This window comes from Apteryx mantelli, chromosome 4 (genome assembly GCF_036417845.1).
Source record: "Apteryx mantelli isolate bAptMan1 chromosome 4, bAptMan1.hap1, whole genome shotgun sequence".
NCBI lineage: Eukaryota > Metazoa > Chordata > Aves > Apterygiformes > Apterygidae > Apteryx > Apteryx mantelli.
This window is the reverse complement of record NC_089981.1, coordinates 44,946,271-44,972,279: the sequence shown is the minus strand read 5'-3', so window position 1 is coordinate 44,972,279 and position 26,009 is coordinate 44,946,271. Positions and strand designations below refer to the sequence as shown.

Below are 26,009 nucleotides of genomic sequence, written 5' to 3'. Positions count from 1 at the left end.
TGTTCATATTCAAATGCCAAATCTAGCCTGGAGCCCGCTTTACAGATTTCTTCAAAATGAACCCATGAGGGGAAACACTTTGGATTTATTTGGCTGAAACAAGAGAAGATGCAATGGGGTTCTGTCCACTGTTTATATAATTCTATAGCCCAGCACTGTAAATTCCAGTCTTACCAATGAAGAGATAACAGAACACCTCCTGCCATCTTTAGCTTTTTTAAGCAGTCAGTAAAAACCCCCAGCAGCCATGCTCATTGCAGGTTCAATTAAAGATGATGCTGGCAACAGATACTCTAGAAAATGTGTTTTAAAGAGGTTACTGAGATTGATTAGTTATCAGAAAAAATTCACTAAATCATTCTGATTTGCTCCTATCCCATCCCTTCCCTTAACCCTCTGGTCCCAAAGTGGAAGACATACTCATTTTTTAAATTAACACAAAAATGCAACAAGCAGAAAAATTCCAGAATCTTTCACTGGCTTGCTATTATTCTCCATGTCTAAACCTGTCTACTGGCCTTGCTAATAATTAAAACATTAGTTTTGTGTGATTATCCAGCTACATAATAATTTCTAATTCTTGTTACAAATGCTCTCATTTCTCATGTGATGTGCTCACTGCATTTAATGAACAGGTGCCAAAAATATTTCACATGCTGTTATGTACAACTTGGAGGAAGGAAGAACTGATATTAGAATGAATGGTGGATAGATGTGTGAAGGTATGCTTGCTCTGACTCTATGCCTCAGGGCACCATATTTCTGGAATAATGATGGCAAAGTTCAGTGACAAAACACTAGTATACAAAACACTTGTTTTCAGATTATTTAGGTGAAGGCATCAAGTTATGTGAGACTAAAAGACTTACAGACTTTGCTTGTAAAAATATCTGTAGGAGTGGGAAAAGATGGTATTTCACTGCTGTGTAGAAATTGAAGGAATTAAATGAGGAAGTTGTGTTGTTTTGGAATTATAAAAGATGGAACAGCCATCCTAGCTATTGCTCACAAAGAAAGAAACAAAAATAAGAGAGCTAGACACACTTATTTTTTGCTCGGATGTCAAATTCCTGCTGGCTTCCAGATCCTTTCTTTGACTATTTCTGTTCAAAGGATAATAGAAACAATGTCTGAAATTCTGAGCTCTATGAACTGCAGCTACACATTTAAATGTGGTCCTAACATGACAATAAGAACATTAAAACTTCTACACAGTGCAGACTAAGTCTCATTTTTCTATAATTCTGAAGCCCCAGATTATGCTGCAGAATATACTGCTACATACACTCCTCATACTGTAGGATATGCATTGCAAAAATGTCAGCATTTATTTATACATTTTTAGAACTATATCATATTTTGGGGCATAAAAACCTTAAAAAACAAACCCACCCCACACCTCCCACATTCCATCCTGCATAGTACTTCTGTTCCCTAAAGGTAAGCCGTACCATGTTCATTTAGACACAGACAATTAACTCTGAAAGTTACAGATAATGTCAGCTTCCACTTTATATAATCTGAACCTCAAATAACATATATAATTCTGAAGCTGAAGGAGCAGGGTGGTGAGAGGCAGTTATGGGAAAGGATGCAGGCTATGGGTAAATCAGAGTCAGTGGAGCTTTGAAGGAGACAGGTCCTAGAATAAACTTCCCCTTGTATTATCTGTGCATATCCAGATCCCCACAGTGTTGCTGAATTGCAGTTTTGTTTTTAAACAGATAACCCCTAGGTTACATGCATCGGAATAGAGTAACTACTTGTCAATTCTTTATTGTTTCCCTGTTGATCATATAAACATGTTGACAGAATGTTTTCTGCCTATGTTGAAACCCAAACTGTCTCCCCACGCCTCACTGTGTACAAAAAGCCCCTTACCTTGCTGCCAAAACTCAGTTTCTTACTCTGCCAATCTCTGCAATAGTTATACACTGTGAACACACAAATCTTTGAAACACTGAAAATGTTGAATTAGCCATCAAAATACAAGAAGCTTTGGGCTGACTGTAATTCAGATTCAAATAACTAAAAAACATTTTAATTCACATAAACTATTTGATGAAGTTGCTAAGTGGAGAAAAGCACAGAAGGACATGGCATTTGCTTTTGTCAGAAATAGCAAAGTTCTGCAATGCTTTGTTATCTGTATAACTGAGAGCATTTAATTCCTCCTTACTTTCCAGATCTTCTAGCTGGATTTTCACATATTAAGTAGGTAAATTTTAGTCTAAAAATAGCTTGTAATATAAACTTTTTTCTTTCTCAAAGTATAACTGGAAAAAATAATTACTTCAGGTAGTGAAATAAATTCTTGATCAGGAGATCTGATCTGGTTTGCGTCCAGGTGTGGAATAAAGGTCACTATTTACCTGTAGCTCCTACTCCAATTAGTGCTGTGAAAGCTCAAAAGCAATGAATTCTGAAGTGGAACTTTTGTCTGGCTGATGAACCCCCAGATGAAGCAGCAAAAGTCACCTATTGCTCTCGCTTACAGGAAGATGTTTCCTCTGAAAGGAAAAAAAAATAAAACGATGGCTAACCTTACACTTTTCTGTGATAGTAAAGACAAATAATTCAAAATAAAGTATACAAAAATCTATTTTCTAAAATGATGGAATTAGGTTGTCTTGCTGGGGAAGGCCATAAAATAATTTTTTGCATTGATATGTGAACAAATTCACTGTCCTAGTGAAGGGTGAATGGTGGAGTTTATAAGAAGACAGACAGAAAGACATACATATATATGTGTATTTTTTTAAATCAGCTATGGGCCTCCTTAAATACACATGCTTCTTTTAAAAGTTCTGCTTCTTCCACTCTTCCCATCTTCTTATTGCTACATCTGATTCACTTAAAAAAACAAAAAACCAAAAAAACCACACCTGCCACACAATTCTTAAAGCAGTTATACTTTCCTAAGTTCATATGACTAAAGAAGAGACTGACAAAGACAAATTTAAAGCTGGTAAGAGGGAATACTTCTTTTTGAATGTATAGATAAAATAGATATTTAGTGGCAGTGAATTCTGTAATCCTGCCAAAGTTTGACAGGATTTTAGCACAACTGTATGTTTACAGGGATATATTCTTCTACTTGTATTTACTACACGTATATATAAAATCTCAATTATGCTTTTTAATAACGCATGGGTTACATGCATCAAAATACTGGGCATAAGAACTACCACCTTCTAGCTAACATTAGGAAGGAACTTGAGTAACCTCATCTTTAAAACACAGACTAATCTATAATTATTAACATTCATTTCTCTAAGGCATAACCAGAACCAAGATACAAAACCAAACCGTGCTGTGCAGCTGCACAGAGACATCTAATTCCCCCTGTTCATTCGCCATGCTGTGTACATTAGTGTACAGGCACGTCAGAGAGGCATCAATGAAGTAATCTAGAACACCGTGGTTTTAGACAGTCTAGTGGCTTTTTAAATCACCATTTTACTGGAAGTACACACAGTAAAGTCCATGAATCAACTAATGCTCTGATGCACCCTCCTTGACCTTAATGTAACAGCACAAACAGGTAACAAAGATTTTTATCTACAATGTTATCCAAATATCAATGTGATGCCAAACAGTTCTGCACGGACTGCTACATGTTTACTTGAGTGGCATGTCTAGATGCTGCTCTTACTGTTACTTTGAACTACAGGCAATAAGGTGAATGCATGTATCAACTGTAATAGGCTGTGTGTGTATATTACTTTCTCACGTAGCTGACATCTCCAAGCAAGCTTTTCTAATAAGAGCTATGAAAGCAAAACCTTAATGGCTGATATTGCAGGATTCCTCCTCTGAGAGGAGGAAAGGAGATGGCTTTTCATGCAAAGGGTTGCACATTTTTGGAACTCCTTGTTGAAGGACACTGTAGATGCAATAAGCTTACATGAGGGCAAGGGCAGTCTGGACAAGTACTTGGAAGAGACCATCAGAGGTTACCAGACAAACCACAACAGACTGGGCTCTCCTGAACCGAAAACAGAGAGGCTGAGAGATTACTGGGTCAGTTTGGTTGGAGATTGGGTGAAAGGATTTTGTAGCAAAAGGATGACAGCAAACAGTACTGAATATTACCCTCTGTGAATCTAGGAAAGTCTGGAATGTGCCAGAGGAGTACGCCTATGCATTTGTGCTGGGAGAAAGGGAGGGCAAGAATCACTATAGAAACTGAGAAGATATGTCCTATCAAAACCACTCAAGAACCAAACTATACACATACTGCAAAAATGCTAATTAAAAACACTCTGTTACTAAAGCAACTGACAATATTACTGGTAATAAGTGTGTGTGGGGGGATGGGGGGGGTCTCACCTTTGGGCTTCAGGAAATGTTACAGCACAGACAGCAACCAGTACACAAATTTTCCCCTCCTCCTAAAACGCCTTGCAGGTGCTTTCGATGTTGCCATCATATTACTGAGGAATAAATTCAACCTGCAGTTTACTCAATACCTGGCTAACTCTTGAGGCCAGCTTATACCAAAGCAGAGACAGTAGCTCTGCAACACGAGAACTAATCTACTAGGAAACAGATTACACCACTTGTTCAGATGTGAAAAGCCAAAAAACTACAACTAGGTCCTGTTCTGCCAGTAACTGCTAGTAACAGGATGCCTAACAAATGCTTATAAAAGCTGAATCATCAGTCTTCAGACCCTCTTATAGCAGATAAACGAAATTCACAGATTTCAGACTGTGGCCCCAAACTTCTCCAGTTTTCCGCTCATCTCCCTCTGAGGCACTGCCTCTTCAGCTGCTTTCCCAAGGGGGGAAACAAAGCGTGCAGTGAATCTACTCTGTGAGAAGTGGTGGCGGCGTGGGCAGCAGAAGCCTGCAGCGCGAGTGACCCACGGCTCTGCAAACAATGACCTGCTTCTCTAGGGCACAACAGCTGCACGATACCGCGCTGACTTTGACTTTTCTAGCACGTAGCCGTCAGTTAACAGAGCAGCATACGGCTGCGAACCCTGCACTTGACCTGCTGCAGCTGTGCACGCAACTTCAATGATGAAGCTACAAAGCTGCAAAGACTTGCACAGGAATGGGGGGGTGCGGGTGGGGGTGATGAAACCGTCTCCCTGCCCAAGGCCTCAAATATCTGTCTGTGACCACACATTCCTCTTTACCCTACAGCAACAAAAAGCAGGCAAGCCGATAGCCTCCACAGCTCACTGGTTTGAGATTATTAAAATCTTTCGACCTTGTTTTGAAGTATACAACTATTTCCGCAATCTGTAACTACTGAATTCCTCCTTCAGACAAAGGTAGAAGCTTGAAAGAACCTCAAACATCACAGTCCCTAATGGTGCCATTTACAGAACAGACAGCTTTGCTTAGTATTTACCTGCATTTTCCAAAGGCAGCTATATTAGCTGCCCACCCTGTAGCTCCTCTTCTCAGGGTAAGAGTCCACAACATCAGCACAGTGAAATAAATGGAACAGACATCCTGGCCAGTAAAATCTTCAAATTAAAATACTTTCCTTTCTTTGGTGTTAGTCACTTCCTTCTCATACTTGTCTCCCAATGATACTTTAAACACTTCTGTTAATCTTTATAAAGCTCTACAACGGAGGTACCTGGATTGTTTTCTTTCCCTTATAGTGCAAGACATCTTCTTTCACCAGTTTTAGACTTCAATTTTTTAATTAAAGCTCCCAATTATGGCCTTCAGAGCAGTGATCTAAATGTATATTAGATTTCCGTCTTTCCCAGCTAAATTTTGTTTATTGATTTTATCTAGCACGTTTCCTCATTTTTTGCAGACTGGTGGAAGAGGGTGGGGAGAAAAGATCTCTTTACCAGCTGATTCTTAATAGCAGTAGTGAATTAAAAAAAAAAAAAAAAAACCACACACACACCCAAAACCCAGCAAAATTTGCCATGATGCACAGAAGACAGCAAAGACTAATCTGAGAAGGACTTGTAATAAAGGCAGAGATGAAGCATATGAGCAGATGAACAAATTGCCAAAAGGGCAAATCATGAATCTGGAGCAACTGATGCATGAAAACCTATTAACGTCTCTATTTGTGGAACAGATAACAAGCCTTAATGCAGGCTCACTAGAATAACTAACTTTGTGAAGTGTCTCACCAAAAGGGATAAACGTGATGATTACTTCTTGTCTATGAGTTGACAATTAATAATTGATACAAGGAAGATGCATTGACATACGAATCCCAGGAAAACTGCTTTTAAAGCAGAAGCTTATAGGTGTCCTCCTATCCCTGCTGATTTTCGTCTAAGAAAAAATGCAGACATTAAAACTGCAAAAGATTCAATCCTTTTATCCTCGTCTGTAAAGCTTTTTTTTTTTTTTTTTTGTAAACAGACATAAAATTTGTTATTTAAGCTTTGCTGGAAGATGAGCAACAGACAAATTCAGATTTAAAAAAATGCCATCTGTCTTTTTTTTCCCCCCTCTCTTTTAAACCACCTGCCAAAATTCTACCAGACAGCTTGGGAGATATTCTGAGTTTTTATTATTCTAGTGCTCAAATACAAAGACGCTTGTATCTTGCAGAGACAAACTATGGAAAGGAAACTATGCAGAGGAAATCACTTTGGGAAAAGAAGGTGAAGCTTAAGTTCCTAGGAGACATGTGAAAGATGTGTAGATACTTTGGCACTCTAGACAGAAAAATTCTTGAAGCAGTAGAAAATGTGGCTTGGTCACAGCAATAGTAAGAGGAAACAAAGGCAGCAATATGACACAGAACATGAGACAAGGCAAGAAATGAGAGGAAAGAAAATAAAGATATGGGCAGAGTACAGAAAGCGAGAACATGCATCTCTGTCCTGTGAAGAGAGAGACACAGGATGGAACATTCATGGCAATAGGAGGTATTTTCCATCTTTTTTTAACTGAATTCAGCCTGTGATACACAGTATGGATGGTAAACAACACTTGGACACCAGCTTTTAATCTTCAGTGGGAAAGAATCAAAATAGTGATGCTTGCAAACACTATCAGGCCCCAAAAGCAGAGGCAAGGTTTCATTTGCACCACCTTTGTTCCCTTTCCTCTCCCCAAATGATATGTCTGAGCTTATAAAAATCTTTTTTCAAGATTTGAAGAAATCACTACTGATTGTCAATAATTCACCTTTAAGTATTTGGAAGGTGACTTTTTGTCTAAGAAACAACCCAGTAGGCACTTCTCTGCAACTGTATAATTTAGACCTCCTTCAACTATTTTACTTTAGAAATACCAATACAAGACCTAGAAATCTAGCTTCAAATAGGCCTGTATTTTTCTACTTTTTCCTGTGTTATAAGAATCGGCAGGTCTGTACTTAGTCAAAAAGATGCACTGTAAAACAAACATTTAGTCATCTCTGCAATATTTGCAAGAGAGCTTTTTAAAAGATCACCTAGGAACTGTGCTAGTCGAGTGCCCCAAAAACACAGTTAAAAGCTATTCCTCTACTCAGGAGCTCCAAACCAGCCGGGTGCTGCAGAGGTCTGAACAGCTCCTGTTCCTCGTCAAAGCAAGCCTGCCACAAGCCAGTTACACGGAGACTTGCCGTGTAGTTGCATATCTGACCCAAGGGAGACTAAAGACTGAGCTATACAATTCAAGCACAATTGCACATATAAAGCATGCTGTATTACCCCACACGAGAACTACAGTGAGTCAAAATGTCTTTGATCAAGTTTTGTAAAAGCAGCATACCTTGTGCCTGTGTATAAATTTTAAAATAAGAACGGGTCATAGAGTTGATTTTTTACATAAGAAATGTAACATGTAACCCTACCTCAAAGGAACAAACTTCATACTATTAAATAATTTAAAAATGTCTTCTTTCTGATGTGTCTTAGAATAGCAGTCAGACATCTTAAAAAAAAATCTTTTAAAAGTATGTTAGAAAGTTTTTTTTCTCCCCTGAGGTTCGAAGAAACCTTTAGGACTAAACTGAAAGCAACAAGTTTCAAGTTTCATTGTCCTTTGCAGCCATCAGAATAGCCATGTAAGCTGTTTTGAGAAGGAGACCTTCAGTCTCAAATTATTTCTACTAACAGTATCAGATACAAAACTGAACCAGTTAACCGTATACTATGATAAAAATTCAGTCACCATTTCACCACTTCTTACTTATTTCATTTTATCCTAATGAAAACTTTGCTTTGCATGTTACCTGAAGAGAATTCACATGCAACACCAGACAGCTGCAGGTTTCAACTTCAGGGCAGACCTCAACTCATCCCGTCACTCACCAACAGAAGGAGGAAAAAAAAAAAATCCAAAACAGTCCCTCCAAACAAACAAAAAAATCTTAACGAAAGAAATTTACATATACTTTGCTAAACTATAAATGGCCTTAAAGTATTCTGAGGAAGAACCAACTTCTCTCAAGGAAGATCGGAAGTTCCTTCTGACTAGACAAATCTAAAATCTTTAAATATCCATTTCCATCTCCATATCAAACACTTTATTTTGGAAGTGGCTCAGATCTGCACAAACTTTATTTGAAGAGAGATGTGTGTCAGGTAAGGATAAGTGTTTCTATTCTTCATCATACAACAGGCCTACAGATCCATCCCAAGGGAGCTTTCAGGAAAACAGCAGCATTACCCTAAGGGAGAGGCAGGGAAGTCAAAACAACATGAACATTAGAGCGCTCTTTATTCTTCAGGCATTTAAACAGTATAAAGGCATTTTCGTCCCCCAACAGAACACCATCAACAGGGTGAGTGTGGATCTGATAAGTGTAAATACAGAAGGCAGGAATTCCTCAGTCCTAAAATTGTCAGTGCTCATAAGGTACTATACAACAATAATATTTGAGAGAAGAATAACTGTTTAATTTGCTTTGGGAAAGTGTGGTAAGCAAGTTGTGAGGACTTTCTGAATTCAAGGAGCAATCCTGAGTCTCAGAGTAACCTCTCCATTTCAAAAAAATTGTCTGGTTAGAGACAGCAGCTACCAAGAAAGTATGGAACGAAAATAAGTGCTATTTCGAAGGTCAGTTGATTTTCTGTCTCAAAGGAAAGCTAACTCCTCCTCAGTTTTACCTCTCTGTACCAGTCTGAAAGCAGAATTCCATCATACTTTTACTCTGATACATCTCTGTTGAGTTCATTTAAAGGCTCATCATCGTAAGTGGCATTTCACACCAGGATGTATACAGAAAATTTTGCAACTCAACATTACCATATGTTCAAGAAAAGACTTGATCCTCTTTCATTAGGACACCTTTCTGCATTCACATTAAGACAGGTGTGTCTTAATGAAAAGACAGATTATGTTTCTCTTAATAGGAGAAATTATGGATATTGCACCAATGGAACTACTCCATTTTGTGGCTTATTTTCAGCAATCATATACTTGATTATTTTGTTAAATAACCCAAACCAATTGATTCTGGACCCATGTTCTGTAATTAGCAGACTTCTGTGAGTTTTAAAAATTAGTAAGTCCAATGACAGATTAGTCTGTTTCAACAGAGATAACCTTTTGAGACAAAAGCACATAAATACAAGGATTGCTGTTCTCTCTTTCCTAACTTCTGTACAGTCCCAAAGGAGCAGCAAAAGAACAGGAAAGGTGAAGTGCAGAGTACCAGCCAGCTACAAAAGTAGTCATGTGTTATGCCACATCCATGATACCTGGAGACCAATGCCCTCAAAGAGAGATCAAACTGGTGCTTCCAAATACAAAGAGATCAATCACCAGTTCATTAAAATCACTTGAAAATGAAGACATTCTTGGGGTCAGATTTTTTTTCTTTCCAACTTTAGCTTTCTACCCTGATGAGTAGCACACAGAGACAGGAAATCCTGCCCTTTAAAGACAAATTTGATTTTCTTTCTGTTATCGGCATGATTAAATCCTTCTCAATGTATTTATGAAAGCTTTAGCAAACATGATCTGGCCATAGTAGAAAACAAATGCCTCATCTCAATATCAAAATTCAGCCCTCACTAGTTGTTTTCCAATTTAAGGACAAATGAATCCCTTTCCTTCTGGTGCGTGCTTCCTTAACTATCCCACCCCTACACTTTGGTTTGAAAAGCTAGTCCCTTCTTTCTCAAAGGAGGGGGGAATACATTTTATTTCAGGTATGAATCCATACATACTCAAAGAAAAATCAATGCACGTTTACAGTCTCTTCTTTTTTTCCTGCACTGATTTGATTTACTGAACTCTATAAAACCAGGAAAAAAATACAATTTTTAAACCTAAATCTCTTTAACCCTGCTTTGTTTGGGAGTGCTAATGGACTGCACAACCCCTTCTCCCCAGGCAGTTCTTTTCACCTTGTAAAGACTATGCTTACTGCTTCTCCTCCCACAGTGAACACTCTGAACCCTAGTCCAGGTTTCAAAAAATTATTTCCAGAATATCTTACTGAACTGGATCTACATGGGACACTCGGACCTGTATTTCCTCTGAAGTCTTTGCCTAGGATATAAGCAGAGACACACAGATAATCATTTTATAGCTGGTGGTAGGGAATGGAGCTAATCTCAAAGGCTCCTTGCTACAGGTTTTGTTATCAGTATCCCATACTCTGCACCTTAGGAGTGGCCAGACTGGCCACCAGGACTGGCCTCTAGTATAAGCTATCAAATTATGCATAATTATCCTCTGACCATAGTACTTCTTTTGTACTACTTTCATTAGCAAGAAGTTTGCCCCATGTCTTTTTTCCCCACCACAGTTCTTCCTGGTTCTTTCTCTGTCTTGGATAGGACAAGTAAGTCAACGTACCAAAATAAGGGGAAACTATGCTCTACACACAGAGACAGCCAAGCTTACAAGCACGTTCCTTGCTAAGGGAGTGAAGCAGAAGGAACGGATCCTTTCTCTTCCTTCTGGCTTTCTGCAGTGTCGCTGACTGCCTGAGATATCCACAAGCATAGCAATCAATGCCAATGCCTCCTCTTTTCAGGTAAACCTAAATAGACAGTCTTCCCAAAAGGCAAACAAAACACTGAGACAACCTGGAATTAGAAGTACTACCAAAAAAAAAAAAAAAGAAAAAAAAACTACCAAAAAAGAAAGAACTAAGAAAAGTTCTGTAGCAGATGACTTCACTGAGCTACTAACTACAGAGAGGCCAAAATGAAGCATAAGGGAGCTCCCAGCATTACCATTAATTGACAAGTATGACTAAGCCATGAGAAGCCTGACTAATGAACAGACCTCTAAGCTCAGTGAAGAAAATTCAGAGCAAGGCAATGAACAAGAAGGCAGTCTTGTACAAAAGGATAACTGAATGTCTTTCAAGTATTCAGAGGAATTTGTAAAATCATGTCACTGCTTTATTTCTCAGATCTCTTGAGAAGGGACAGTCACTTCATCCCGGACCTCTATATCCCATTTCAAGCTGAGGTAAATGTATTAACAAACATCATCTTTGGCAGAATACCATTTCAAATATTTCCAAGCTCTTACTGATGGAGTATACTTTTCTTTTCAAAACTGTGATATAGAAAAAAAAAAATCTACCTTTCCTGTAATTGATAAAAACATACATTCCTCGCCTCTAAAGGGCCCTGGTAAAGCTACTGAGAACATTCTGCAAGGGTTGGGAGGTGATATGACTGTTATACTGACTCCTTGTCAAAGAGTTTCCCTCTTTTGTCTACAGACTAAAGCATGCCTGAAACATTTCTGCCATAGCAGAGTTATTCATCAGAAGAGCAACAAACACTGCCATTTGAGCAGGATAGTGTTACTTAACATAGCAGTCACAGGCTAATCGTTCTCAGAACGAAACTGAAACTCTTAAGAAGCATAGTTACATGAGACAGTCTGATCTCTTCCTTTGGTGCTCCTCTGACACAGTAAATCAATCCAAATGGCTAAACCAGAGATATAATAAGTTGATCACAAAAGAGCTTTTCCCTGGATTAGCAAGCTGACTTTATTTACCATGCAGTCAAACCACCATGAGAGCCACACATAGCCAAAGAAGCAGGACTACTCACTTGGGAACTGAGTAAAGGCAAGAGGGAAACAGCAAGCCATTAGGTTGGCTCAGCCATGTAGTGAAACTGCACCCTTACTGGGCTTCAAGCATTCACAAAACTGCACCAGAAGATACCCACACTTGGCTCCAAGCATTTTCTCCCTAGACCATGCTTCCATTATGTTGCACATAATCTGATCTGTCTCAGCATGTAGGAAGTTGTTCCACTAATACTCATCTTTCAGGTTTCATGTACTATAGAGTACTTGAGATTTGTTCTGTTCAAGAAATTACTGCGAAGGCAAACATTTCTGTTTTGTAGTTAGTTATTTTTCTAAAATTGTTACATCCTGAATGGAGCTCAGAAAGCCTGTTTACTTGGTACTCACAATCTAAGTTGTTAACACTCCCAACCCTCTTTAGCAGCACAAAGGCAGGAAACCACTAAGAGCTTAAGGTTCAGGGAGCACTGCTCACTGCAATGGAAAATGATCGCTTTCATCACTGAAACTGAAAACAGCTTTTCTCTAGACTTTTGAAAGGAGGCTTCAATAAGCAATTGAAAGATGTGAACTGTAATTGGTTCATACCTGCAGCTATGCACCTCCCTCTAGCAGTTCCAGTCTTCACTCTAAAAGACAAGGAAAAACAGACACTGAGGACTTTGGAGTTAAAAATCAGATAATAGGAATCATGACAACATGAACTTCATCTTGTGAAAGGTACAGAACTGTCAAAGTAAAGCATATTTCTAGTAACAGAAATCATTATGAGGTGGTAACCACCCTCACTAGACTCAAAAACAAAGTTATATATTTTAAAAATAAGGAGAACAAATGGAAGGTGCAAAAGAAAGGACTGAAAAGAAGAAGTCTTGCAGTTTCCTAATAATATTGAGTGGATTTATGCCACCTGCTTGGCTTTTTGTGCCCCCTGCAGAGTTACTGTCAGCACCACCCGCAATCCTGAACTCCCATATCGTATTATTTTCACAGCAGCAGCAGTAAAGGATGACAATAAACCTGAGGATGGTGAGTCTAATGTAGGATAGTATAAATGGAAATGTATGAAAAAGCTCTGAACTAGGAAACACAAATGATTAACAACACAAGGAAAAGTGTTATTTCGACATCTTAAGCAAATCACCAGTCAGGAACTATACAGACTCTCTGCACTAGCAACATCTGCTTGCATCTCATAAACAGGGAACACTATTCAGTGACACAGGGCTCTTATTTTGCAGGAAGACTCAGTAGATGACCCACAACACAAGCTGGCTTCATATTTAAATACAAACTTTGAGGGGGTTTTCTGGAAAGGTTTTCTTCTCTGCACACAATTTTGCAGGACTACATTTACAGCTGTCTAGCAGTATTATACAGAAAATCCTAATCCATTTACCTACTTAGAGGTAACCAAACGAACTGCGTTCATCTGCAACGAGAGAGTTTTGCAAGGCTGTTGGAGTTCCCACATTTCCCTGCTTTGCAGGCCTCTTTATAACCTCTGTTCTATATTCTCTGAGAAGCGAGGATAAGTGCTCCCTCTCCTTTTCTAACTTGCCTGCTAGTATACTACAACTTTATCACATGTACTCATGACCTTTTTTCCAAAGGGAGATCTCTTGAGGTTTTTTATCATTATTTTGTGGTCATTTTCAGTCGTAATTTGTTCCCAATTTGTTCAACTGTTCTAATAAAATATTATATCCTTTAAGTGAGCACAGCAGCCTAAACAAAACTAAAACAACTGAATTTTCTCATAATACTAGTTAGGAAAAGAAAATAAAAATTCACCCAGGAATCCCAAGAAACACAACAATTAGTTATCTGAAATGAGTGTTTCAAAAATTGTGAATTCATTTATCTTTTCTAGAATATTACAGAAAACTGATTATTGGTCAGAAAACACTTTATATACTTTTCTGTTTTGTTTTAAAGTAACACTCTTGGTTATGAAGCTCCTACTAGTGATTCAGGCAAATTTTTTACCTGAGGACACCTTCTTCCACCTCACCCACATTCCTTTGCTTTTTTGAAGTTTAATTAAAGAGTATTTGTTTATGGGGGAAAAGCGGTCTCAAAAGCCTGCTAACAGCCCTGGCTTCAAAACATCAAGTAATACAAATGTTTATTTTTTTCTTCCCTTTAAACCCAAACTCTGCCAGATATTTAAGCCTGTGGAGCTGCTACAAATGCGGAGGTATATTTTTGTGATATTCAACTTTCAGTAAAACCTGAAATAAGCATTTGTAAGATCAATATGTTGCATAAGAATATACTGGTAAACAACTTTTTCAGGTTTCAAAAAAATCTTCCCTTAGCACATGTAACTATACAACACTCTTCAGAATTAATTTAAAAACTTCAAAGATGACTAAAGTACAGCTAACATAGCCAGACGAACCCATAATTCGTGGATACCACTGAGAAAAATATCCACCTCACTGAATCAAAGGCAAAATCTAACTCAATAAAAGCTCTAAAAAAGCAAGCAGCAAATCAGACAGCCACCTGTAGAGAGCCTGGGAGAATGCTGTTAAATCATAAATGTTTCTCAAAACAAAATTATTTGGTTTATTTAATTGCAAGCAGAACATAAATACACTGAATACTTTATGCAAGTTTATACATCAGACAGAGTTGGCCCAAAGGCCAAAGAATCTGACAACTCTATTTCATCTCAAAAGAAATCAGGACTTAGATACCTCAGATGAGGGAACATATGGCTGATATGCTGCTAGCAATGTGTGTAGCATAGCAATTTCTGTAGTAGCGGACATGGCAAAAGGTCTTGTGCAAACTGTGTATTTGCCCCAGCATTAGAGGCTGATGGTGAGCTGTTTTCATATCTGCATGGGTGTACATTCTTTCTGGGGACAGCAAAACAAGCAAAAGGTGCGAACTGTGACACCTCATCACAGCTTCCGCAAAGAAAATTTTTCCTGTAATTGCCTTCCCTGACTGAAATATTGCATCTGGGCAGAGAGGCCACTTCCAACTTCTTCTGCACAAAGTTGGGAGGAATTCTGACACCACCAGACAATCCCAGGCGGAAAAATGAAGGCTTATCACTTAGCCCTACCAGATTTAAGAGTGATAAAATACACTGCCACTGATGAATGAACAGCTGTAACTTCCGGCATGCAATACAATACAAATAGGAGTGTGTCTGGTAAGGAAAACAAGTGGCTCTGGCCAGTAGATACCAGACAACAGAGATAAGCCAAACAAATCTAGCGATACTATTCCTCTCTTAGTGGCAAAATTTCAGTCCCACCAATACCCTGGAGCATCTGTAAGAAATTACTGGATCATTTAATGGATTCTGATCAATGAAATTACTATGACAGTCAGCACTTGTCTAGACAAGTTAGTTCTGATTTCCGATTAGCCTTTCCAGAAACTAACATTTGTGGGATGTCAGGATTACCATTTACCATTAAACAGGGTGACAATAGACCCCAAACCTCTAGTTCAGATATATATCCTGGAGTCAACAGTCTCTCAGATGAATCAGTGCAAGTCTGGATTCACTGCAGATTTATACACTTATAAGTATCAATTCAATATGGCCAATGCTAAAAACTTGGAAACATAAAAATACCCATTTCTCCGGAGCAAGTGAAAGAGGGGGATAATGATGAGTCAGAGAGTGAAGGAGCAAGTGCATTGCACAAGCTAGGCCATGAACAGGGAGCCCCATACAAAACAGGTGAAGTCTCAGTTACCACACACCTTAGGCCACAACCCACAGAAAGTGCACCACCTTCCAGTAAATGTTACTTACGAGACAACAAGGCAACAGAGGTGGCAATGAGAAACCTGATAGGAACCAGAGGCTCCCACAATGCCAAAACCTCAAAGACATGGCTATACTTTCCCATCTTCCACTGCAATCTTTATACCACCCAGACCTCTCAGCATCCGAAGCAACTTGCTCAGTGCAGCACAACTGCTCCTAGTCTCTGTGACTGTTCACTTTATTTTTGAAGACAAAGCTGTCAAACACTTTTCTTCAGTGTTCCAGGCACAAGTACTAATGTGCATACAGGTTAACAGACAATCTGTATAGCTAGTAAAAGAAGCAGTTGAACTACTCACAAGACAGTTTTGTTCCACTCTGGCTTACAGATACAATAGGAAAAATGGAATGAAGAATAAAAGAAGTGGACATTTTGGGACTACTACAGATTAAAATAAAAAAGAAGACTGAAAACATTTTAATCCTCATGCTTCAGGTAACCAGAATATCATAACATTCTCAAGATTTGGGATGTAGCCCATATCTGCAATGTCTATTCCATGCCCAGTCAACAATTATAGCTTAAACTGTTCAAAGATTAAACATTAGCCTTGTAATCCATAAAGAAAGTGTAAAAAGACACACTGAGAATGCAAAACAGTCCTAAGGTCTACTGTTAAGAATATGAGATTGGGGCTTAGAAGACACGAGATCTATTACTAGCCACGGGTCTGAATAACATCAGAGAAATCACTTTATGATCCTAAATATTTTCATTTGCACAGCATTACCAGCATCTGATTTGTTTTCTTTGTAAAAAAAATATTCTGAGAACTACTAATAGAAAGTATTTAATAGGAGCCAGAGATTATCATCACATTGTCACAGCAGCATCTCAGCTCCAAATGCAGTAGATTTCATTAAAAAAAAAAAAAAAAAAAAGTTTCCACAAAACATTTGTCTGTTAATAAAAGCAAAGTACTTCATCAGCAAAAGAGTTAAGGTTGCTATATCCTTCCAGTTTACTGCATTAAGGGACTCTCAAAATATCTGAATTGTTGCAAATACAGAATGTTCACACCAGTGCAACATTACATTTACTCTTTGAATGAGGAGTCAATACACCCAGAACTCGCACATTCATGCTTTTGTCTTTATGGATTCTGCACACCCCAGAGGAACACATATTAACTCTAGTGCAGACTTTACTGGTTTCTTTGGAGAAAACTTAAACCGAGCAGCGCTGAATAGAAGCAACGTTCTAAGCTTAAATGCTAAGGCTACTTCCCGAAGCGACAATACCAGCTAAATTTTTTTACAACCTCACCCATCTCAGCTGAAAGATTCAAATACACTTCCACTTACCTATCATTAAATCCAATGGCAAAAATCTCCATGGGAAGATCATCCCTGTGCACTGTTTAAATGCAGAATATGCATAACTCTGCATTGAAATAAATCTTTTATAATTATCTCCTAAGGTACTTACATACCTCCTTCTTTTGACTGCACAGAGGAGAATAGGTTCAAACTCAAAGAGAGAAGAAAGAGGTATGCCAGATCTCCCCACATCATGATCCTCAAACTAAGGTCATCATCACTCTGTACTGATACATACAATTTAGTAAAAGAGGATACTGTGCATATGACCATTTCCAGCATCAAATGCCAGCTTCAGATGCAAAATAATTCTGAAGCGTCCTAATTTTGAGAGATCAGAATCTAACTGAATAAAAAATTCCAAGTAGGTATGAAATTCTAAGAATTCTATATAATCTTATATAATAATTCATTCACAAAATGATGAAGTATAAGCATTTATTTCAAAGAAGAACAATTAAAAATACTGATTTATTGTAAGTTTGTATATGCCTCTTTCTTGGCTTATATTAGACAAATATTTGCCATGAACTCTACCTTGCAGAACCTGTCATTGCCACGCTTGCAAATCAGACAGTAAATATATATATATATATATATATATTTTTTTTTTTTTAAAACAGGCACAAGGTTCAAGCCTTTGCAGAAGTAAATGGATGCAACTCTTAAATTATACTCATTGACATCAGCAAAGAATTGGGTCAATGCTCTATATTAAAGAATAAGCATTGATTCAAACCACTTCCAAGAGCAAATAATTTTCATTAACACTTCTAGAGATGCAAATATTGTGTGTGTAGAGTTGCACCTTTCAAAATATTCAGTATTATTTCTTTTTCTTTAGAGGCAAACACTATGGCTTTGCTGTGGAACCATTAACTTACGAATGTCCCAACTTATGTTCAAAAATCTAATGAAATAAAATCTAGCCATTTTCACTGAAAAGGAGTTCTTCCCAAGCTTGCACTCAAGCTCTCTGAAGATTTGTCACAATTTCTCATCATCTTTATAAAGTTTGGTTTCTTTTTTGCAATATACACCCTCTCTTCAATATTCTTCTATAGAGTCTGAAGTATACTACGCACTGTAAAAAAATTAGAAAAGAAACATATTTCCTGTGTTAATTCACAACCTAATACAGACTGAAAACACATTAATGCATAAAAACATGTAGCACCTTGAAGCATTATTTTTGCCTGAAGATCATTCACACATTTAACGCCACTCCTCAGATGAGCTTGCTTTGTCATAAGAAGCGTAACTTTCACTCTGAGTCCTGAACATCTAAAAGTCACCTAAAGAAGACTGGAAGAGAATGTCCTTCCTACTGATTTCCACTGCCTTTTACTCCACAAAGCACCCTCATGCCCTTGTGGGGACCCCAAAACACCCCCTCCAGGCTGCTCATCTTTAGTAATTCATGCTCACTGACAGCTCTGCCAGGGCAGCTTGGCTGCTCTCTTCCCCAAGGACCCAGCAGCTCTCCCTGCTGTGCAAGGCTCCATCCCTGCCTCGACCTAAGACCTTTGGGGGTGGGCAGGAAGGTGGTGCAGGCAGGCAGCTATTCACTGCAGTGACTGTTGTACTCAGCACTGTTAGATTCAGCTGCACACGGGAACAAGAGTGTCCATGCACTTTGCCAAGAACTGGTGAAACTCAGCGTTCGCTTGTAGTTTCATGCACGTATTTTCAGACATTCTGCACTTATGCACGTTTCCATCCATTCTTTCCATTCACTTTTCCTGGAAGGCACAGTACGACATCAGCTGGCTTCCAATGTTAGCAGAAGACTTCAGAAACTTTATGACAAAACAAGTACTATAAATATAGTTTTTGGCTGCATGTCCTAATGAGGAATCAAAACAGACAAAATCTTCTTATATATTTTGCTGAATTCCTGAGGTTTCTTTACTTCACATATCTGGATTAAGAAAATGGCATCAAAAACTCACATAAAGCAATCTGTGTGGCATACCATCTTCCCTCTGCCCTCACATCAGCAGAGGGCACCAATTTTTTTCCCAAAAGAACAGCAGGCTTCTCTGTACAGCTGCATCATGTATCAACTACTGAATTCATAATGCAATATATTATGACAGCATCTAGTATCTCTCTGTGTAGGACCAAATTCAATGTGCCACAGCAGGTAACACACCAGATGCAAACAATTCTTATTTCATTTTCTGGGGCTTTATTTCTAGAGAAGATTGGATGTAAGCTTTCCAAAAAGATAAGATGGAAATGGGGAGAAAGCAACTGAAAGATACTCTTACTGCAGATCCAGTTTAAGCCAGCACTCTTACCAAAAGAATATAGCCCAACTCTTCCCTCCCTGGCTATCCATTCCCACCTCTGCATGACGAGCTTGAGGAGCGAAACGACCCAGGCTTGATCTAGCCTACAAACAACAGGAACAAATTTTATTTAACCCAGGCATGGTCCCTGATTCAGTTCACTGTGCAACCACACCAGTGCTCTTGGCAGCACAAAGGAGAGTGGGAATGCATGAGAGCTGGAACAAGCCTGTTTCACAGCAATATTGGCATATGCTTGTTCAAATTACTCACAGAACTACATCATATCTAGTGCTGAATGTCCCATAATTAATTCTCTACTGATTAATTCTTCTTAGTTTCGAAGGCCCCAAGTGCTGAGGCTTCCACCACTTCCATTAAGAAAAACATGCTTTGTAAGACATATGTGTACACGTTCTTTCACATAATCACCTTTATACTGTCCCTTTGCAGTTGAATTCTACTACTGACAATTAAGCCTCTTAAAGAATTATTTATCAGTGGACTGCATCTAATATTTAAAGACACTTCAGTTCCTATTCTTGGTTAATATATAAGATTTAGCTTTTTAAATTGAAAGTAAAACCTTTTCAACTTACACTTTTCACTTTTTTTCCTCCTGGAGTATATTATCTGTAACTGCAGTTGAACAGCATTTACAAGTGTAACTAACTTCAAATGAACCCTGGACTTATTTCCAAATACCTGTAAATCTTCCCACATGCACACCCTTAGTCTGACATTACTACTCAACTGCATGATTATGATAGTGAAGGGAAAAAAAAAAGCAACTTTTTAAGTAAAAAATAAAAGTACTAAAGGTAAGAAGAAAGTAAAAAGTTACCCCTCCTGTGGAATTTCAGAACCTGCATTTCAAAGAATGTCAGATAAGAGTTAATTTCTCACCTGTCTCCAGCCTTGCTTAAATTGTCTCTACAAACAGGACAACAATGCAGTCAATCCCGAATGGATTAATGGGCATTCCCCCTTAAACTCAAAGTGCATTCACCAAATAGGATTTTCTGTCTATAAATATCTAAAGCATTATATTATGCCACATAAATCACTCAAACTAGAAATAGGGTGAGTACTAAGTCACTCTTTCTGCACAAGTGGGCAATAGGTACAGGACAGATTTACTACACAGATAACTCAAAGCATCTGCCTTCCAAGAAACATAATTGACAGCTTGGTTCTAAACAATGTTGCTCTCTTACATACTGTCTGTAAGAAGATTTTTACAAAATGGCAGATTTAAATTCCTTGTTGTTATTCTGTGGCCTGGCTCTATCTTGCTCATCGGCTCAATGCACTTGGTAAACACAAACTTCTTCAATGTTCTACCCGTTTACCACGACATTTTTCAGAGAATGGACAAACAACATTTTAAAAACACAACAGTGAATATACTTTCAAGAGGCCTTTGAAACTGCCTAATTATGCTCTTGCTATGAGATTACAAGCAAAAATTAGGCATGCTACTAGAAAACATGTCAAAGCACTGGAACTGAGTAACCGTGATCATCAGCATTAAACGACGCCAAAATTTGCTTTTAATTAGTGATTGCAACTTCGAAACAGTTCAGATTTTGTTTTTGTCATCTTCTTCTGGCCAGTATGAATGGAAGGATGTAAATCAGGCAGACGGGGAATGGAAAAGCAGGAAGAAAGAAAGGCTGAGATCTTGAGGAGTGTGTGGGAATTGTAAAAGATACCAGGACACTTAAGAAAGACTGTAACATCCCAGAAGCTGCATATTCACAGTGAATTTCACAGGTTTCCCAGATGAAGACAGAACAACTATCTTTGCGTGTCTCTGTTACACAAAGAATAATCAGAAACCAGCCACACAACAGTCACTTGAGTGTAAGCAGTCCAAGAGCGAAATGACCCTCTGTCACAAATCAATCACAGTTCCCTGCCTGTAGACAAAGTATCCAGATATTTTTGGGAGGCTGAGATCCTCTCCCCATTCACCTCCAAAATATGCTTCTTTCAAGTTTGAGATACACACAGCTTTTTCAGGAGGAAATAGGCTAGACACATTGCAGTGGTAGAAAAGGAAAATAATTCAGACAGTTTCTGGAACATGGTCCTCAAGGACGATTTTAGCAAGTATGCTGCCTTCTATTTCACAAGTAAAAATGTTTTCCTAGCTCAAATTCCAGAAACAAAAGGCTTGATTATTTGCGTACTCAGAAGCTCAAGAGGCAGCAGTATTTGTAAATGGGCAGCATCCCCCAAAAGACAGAAAAAGCACCCTATTATCCATTTCCCTCCCTCTCTCCCTCCAAAAACTTCCCCCAATGTTAAGCATGGATCCAGCTGTTGCCACTATTTTGAGCACCTTTCCACTACTCAAAGAATGTCTTATCAACACAGTTTACTACAGCGTCAGCAGCTAACTGACTTTCTGCACTAGGCTACAATATTTGTTCACCTGATCTAGTACTGAGGAAAAGCAATTTTGAATAGTCACTGCACTTCATGCAGGACCTTATTATGAAGTTTATGCAAATATACAGCTAGGGAAATCCTAGTTACATGTTTCTAGCTCTTCCTAATAAGGTATTCCCTACAGCCCCATCCCCCAACACCAACTCCTTATTCCAAACTAGGCTGGTCAGGGTCTAGCTCCTCATTAATCCCCCTTGCCCATAACAAGCAAAGACAGCACACGCAGGATCTAGTTTTCATTAATCCTCATGGCAGGTGGTGACAACAGACCTTGGAGGGCAGGATCTAGGTCCTTGCTAATCATTCCCCAAAGCAGGCAGGGACATTAAAACCCTCATCCCAGAAGCCAGCAGCAATTCTGGAGGCTAAAACTGAACCTTTCTGATGTCACTACCGCCCACTACATATTCTCCCTGCAAGACAACTGCCTACCCTCCTCCACTCCCAGTCCTGGACTCCCAACTTGGATGAACTGCAATATACAAAAAACCAAAAAACATCCACAAACAGATCACCTTTCACTTGGAACGCCAGTCCTTCCCAGAGACGCAGAGACAGACAGAGAGACGGACGGACGTAATGACAGAGACTGTAAGCCCTGGCTCTCAATTCTGCTCAGCAAATGCCGAATGTGCGTAAGGCCGGCCACACCGCCTAGCTAGCTAGCGTGCTGCTGCTGTACAAATATAGAAAGCAGAAAGTGGAACAACCGTTTCAGCAGAATAGACTCTGCTCAGCTCTCCAGGAGGGAGGAGGAGGGAGCTGAACTAGCCGAACTGCTTTACCCATACATGGTCTCTGAGAGAGACCATTGCTAAGACAAGTTCCTTCACACACACGCACACTCATTCACTGTCATACTGTACCGGGGAAGAAAGTATACGAAGTCAAAAAAAAGAGTTACTGTTTTGAAATGAGTTCCAAGTCCATTTTGCTCGAGTCCACCTTTGTAATGCAGAAGCTTCCAACACTCTCCATCCAACAGAATCCAGGCAGCCACTTGGACACAAGACAAAATATAATTTCCAGGGAATCCCCACATTCACCAGCATTTCAAGAACTACTGAACTGGCAGGTCTTCCCTGTTGCTTTTGGAAGCACATGTCCATCTACTAAGCTGTTGGTTTGATTTTTTTTACTTGAATTATAGCAATCATTTTGCCCCACCCCCCACCCCCCCAGCTTTAAGTATTTTCCTAAACCAGTAAGCAGAATTTTCCCATTGGTTGATAGAAACTACCACGGTGACCTGACACATCCTAAGTCTGCTTTCTCAGCAGTCCATTACAGCAGTGTTTAAACACATAGTCATTTTCTATATACTCTTCTTAAATCAAAAAGAAGAAAACCACCTCTGTATAACCCCCACCTTTTTTTCCTTTTGGTATTCTGGCACAGAAAGAGAGCAACAATTAGTGTCACTGAAAACCCAAATCCCTAAATATTAAAAGAAATCAAACGCTGTGGCTTAGTTCCTAAATTTTTCAGTGCACTGGTATGGCACAGGCTGCAAACTCTAAAGCAGCTGCGTTTACATACTAAAGCATGTAATTTTCATGAGACAGATTTATTACATTATGCTGCTATTTCTTATGTTTACTATATCACACATTTTTGTGGTGATGCATAACTCCATTAAACAAGTTACCAGAAAAGTTTTGTCATATAAGTAAGTAGAAGTTGCAGCTTTCAGCTATACCAGAAAAACAGTAACTAATTCAAGAAAAATAGTAACTAATTCAGAATGAAAAGTGCATCAGTCAGATAGTTCTGCTAATGTGACTGGCAATTAGACATGAAAGTGCTGGTATTTAAACCAACCATCTGGATATTCTTCATATTTCACATGACAGAAGTAAAGGTTTAGGCTCCTACCAATTTCAGGAAGACACTGCTATACTCAAGATTAGCTGTATTGCTAAGCACATCTTCAAAATTTTCCTCACAAAAAAGTTATGCCCTAGTCCTGCTCCCCTTAATTCAGTCACGAAATGCCTGTTATGCTTAGTACTGTTGAATTAAGCAAAAAATACTTAAAAAAAAAAAAAAAAGAATTTCTGAAGCAAATTCTGCAGCAGAGAATCAATATTATAGCAGCTTCTTTAACCATGCAATATACATAGTACTATCTATACCCAGACTCTGATAATGATCAAATTCAGGCACTGAATGTACAATCCAAAATGTAATAAGTGGGGCTCTACTCCACAAATACCAGGAAATTCTCACTTATTTCCTAAGTCACCTAATATATAATCAGTTTTCTGAGCAGTCAAAACTGTGCTTTAGAAAAGTAAACAAACAACCCTCTCTCCAAAGATTTTGCATATTGACCATTTTTAATGGTAAATTCTAATATTGGCTACAACTCTGCAAGGAATCATTACTGCTCTGTTCGTAAGTTGTGCGAGGCACCATACAGTCATAACACAATGACAGGCAAGTCAAAAGAACAGAAAAAAATGCATTTTTTCATGTAGTCAACCTGTCATCAAGACTTACCTTTTTAATTTAGAAGTTTAAATAGAAAACAGGAATTTTTGGAAGGGAAATAATGAGGAGAAGGAGGTAACTAAGGAGAAAGATTCTGAGAAGGTGCTCTACTTGGGAACACATGACTATAAATGAAAGAAGAATTGTTTTTACACTTTGTTGTGCCTGCTGGAAATGCAAGAGCTAGACGTGACATTGAAAAAACAGTATGTCATTGCCTTCTCACAAAAAGCATCATCTACCCACGCTCTAATTTGTAAAATTTTCCAAAGATATTAAGAGGTCTGGTGACCATTCAGCAAATCTCTACCTAGAGTAAGTTAAAGAGGATGCAACTATTTTCATAAGAGGACTTGGATATTGTCTGTTAAATACTTCATTTGAATTACAGAGTTCACAAATAAACATCTCCTTTGCTTTGAAAGGACAGATGCAAATGTTCCCCTTCCAACAGATTCTGAAGGATCTGTGGATATCCTGCATATGTTGGAATTTCTCTTGAACTGCACAGTTTGAAGGAAAAAAAAAAAAGCAAGGAATTTCCATGGATTCAGTGAAAAATTGATTTTTAAATCTGTTTGAACAAACACCATAATACTTTGAACTGTATATTACTGAAATTCAGTAGATAAGAACTACACTATTATTGTGAAAGGCACAGTAAGAAACTGTCTGCAGATAGAAGTGAAAGAAAACAGGAAGACCAATTTTGAAGGAGATTAAGAAAAATCTGAAAAACTTGAATTAATTTCAAGTAAAAACAATAAGTCACCACAGAATTTCAACTCAGTTCTTACGAGAAACGGACAGAATTCAGTTCTAAGAGAATGCTCAATACGCAATGATAAAGAAATATTTGCCTGCAAAGAAAAGCCTGATAGACAGTGTACCAGCATGATATTGTGATACTCAACAGCCATCATCCTTTTATTCAAATGCTGATTTAAGATCTCCTTGAGACGTGCTACAAAAAGCTAGGATAAAGAACCCAAAGTCACTGCTCATCTGCCCGAATTTTAGCAAGGTTCTAGAATGAGAGAGAAATGAGAAGAAAATGCCCTGATCTAAGCCAGTCACTTCAAGTTAAATTTATAAGTAATTTAGTTAAATGATTGCAAAAAACCATAGATACACAACTTTAAGCCCAGCTTATAGCATCTTAGTTTGCCTGTAACTTTATCACCGCAAGCCAGCTCATTAAATCAATTGCAAGTCCACTCTAAATCAGTACAAAGTAATTACCAAAACAGAGTTTGCTGTAAGTATTCTGCCTCTGACAGGGAGACAAAACAAAACAAAAAACCCCCCCAGACCATGATATATTGAGAATACTGAAATATAACACTACTGAATGATAAAATATCATTAGCATCAGTAGCTACCTTTTCTTTGAAATTCCTGGACAAATCTGGATGGTAGGATGACATGCATACATGGGACAGAAAAGAAAGCTTATGTACTAATGATTCCACTTTGGGGATAAAGCTCTCACGTGGCATATAAAACAAACATACCTGTGCCACAAGCTGCATCACCAACTGAAATTTTTCACTAAGAGTTGAAAACTACTAGTTTGATGTTGAAGACTCCTGTTCACCTATCTAGTTGCTCACTGTTCATCCTGAATTAAGCCAGCAACAATGCTTTTTCTTTTAAAATGCACAGAGCTAGACTGAAGCTTCCACACTACGTGAGATGTCA

General features: G+C 38.4%; 1 protein-coding gene across 14 annotated transcripts in view; it reads right to left on the bottom strand.

Moving 5' to 3' along the window:
- The window catches only part of CELF1 (CUGBP Elav-like family member 1), a 64,772-nt gene that overhangs the window by 34,893 nt on the left and 3,870 nt on the right, over nucleotides 1-26,009 (bottom strand). For 11 of the 14 annotated variants that reach the window (XM_067296341.1, XM_067296340.1, XM_067296345.1 and 8 more), the window contains exon 2: nucleotides 12,531-12,571. The exons of 2 other annotated variants lie outside the window; for them this stretch is intronic. The gene's annotated coding sequence lies outside the window, so the exon portion shown is untranslated. Of the gene's footprint in view, nucleotides 1-2,372; nucleotides 2,418-12,530; nucleotides 12,572-26,009 lie in introns of those variants that run through there. One more of the 14 variants, XM_067296343.1, reaches the window with a different exon arrangement.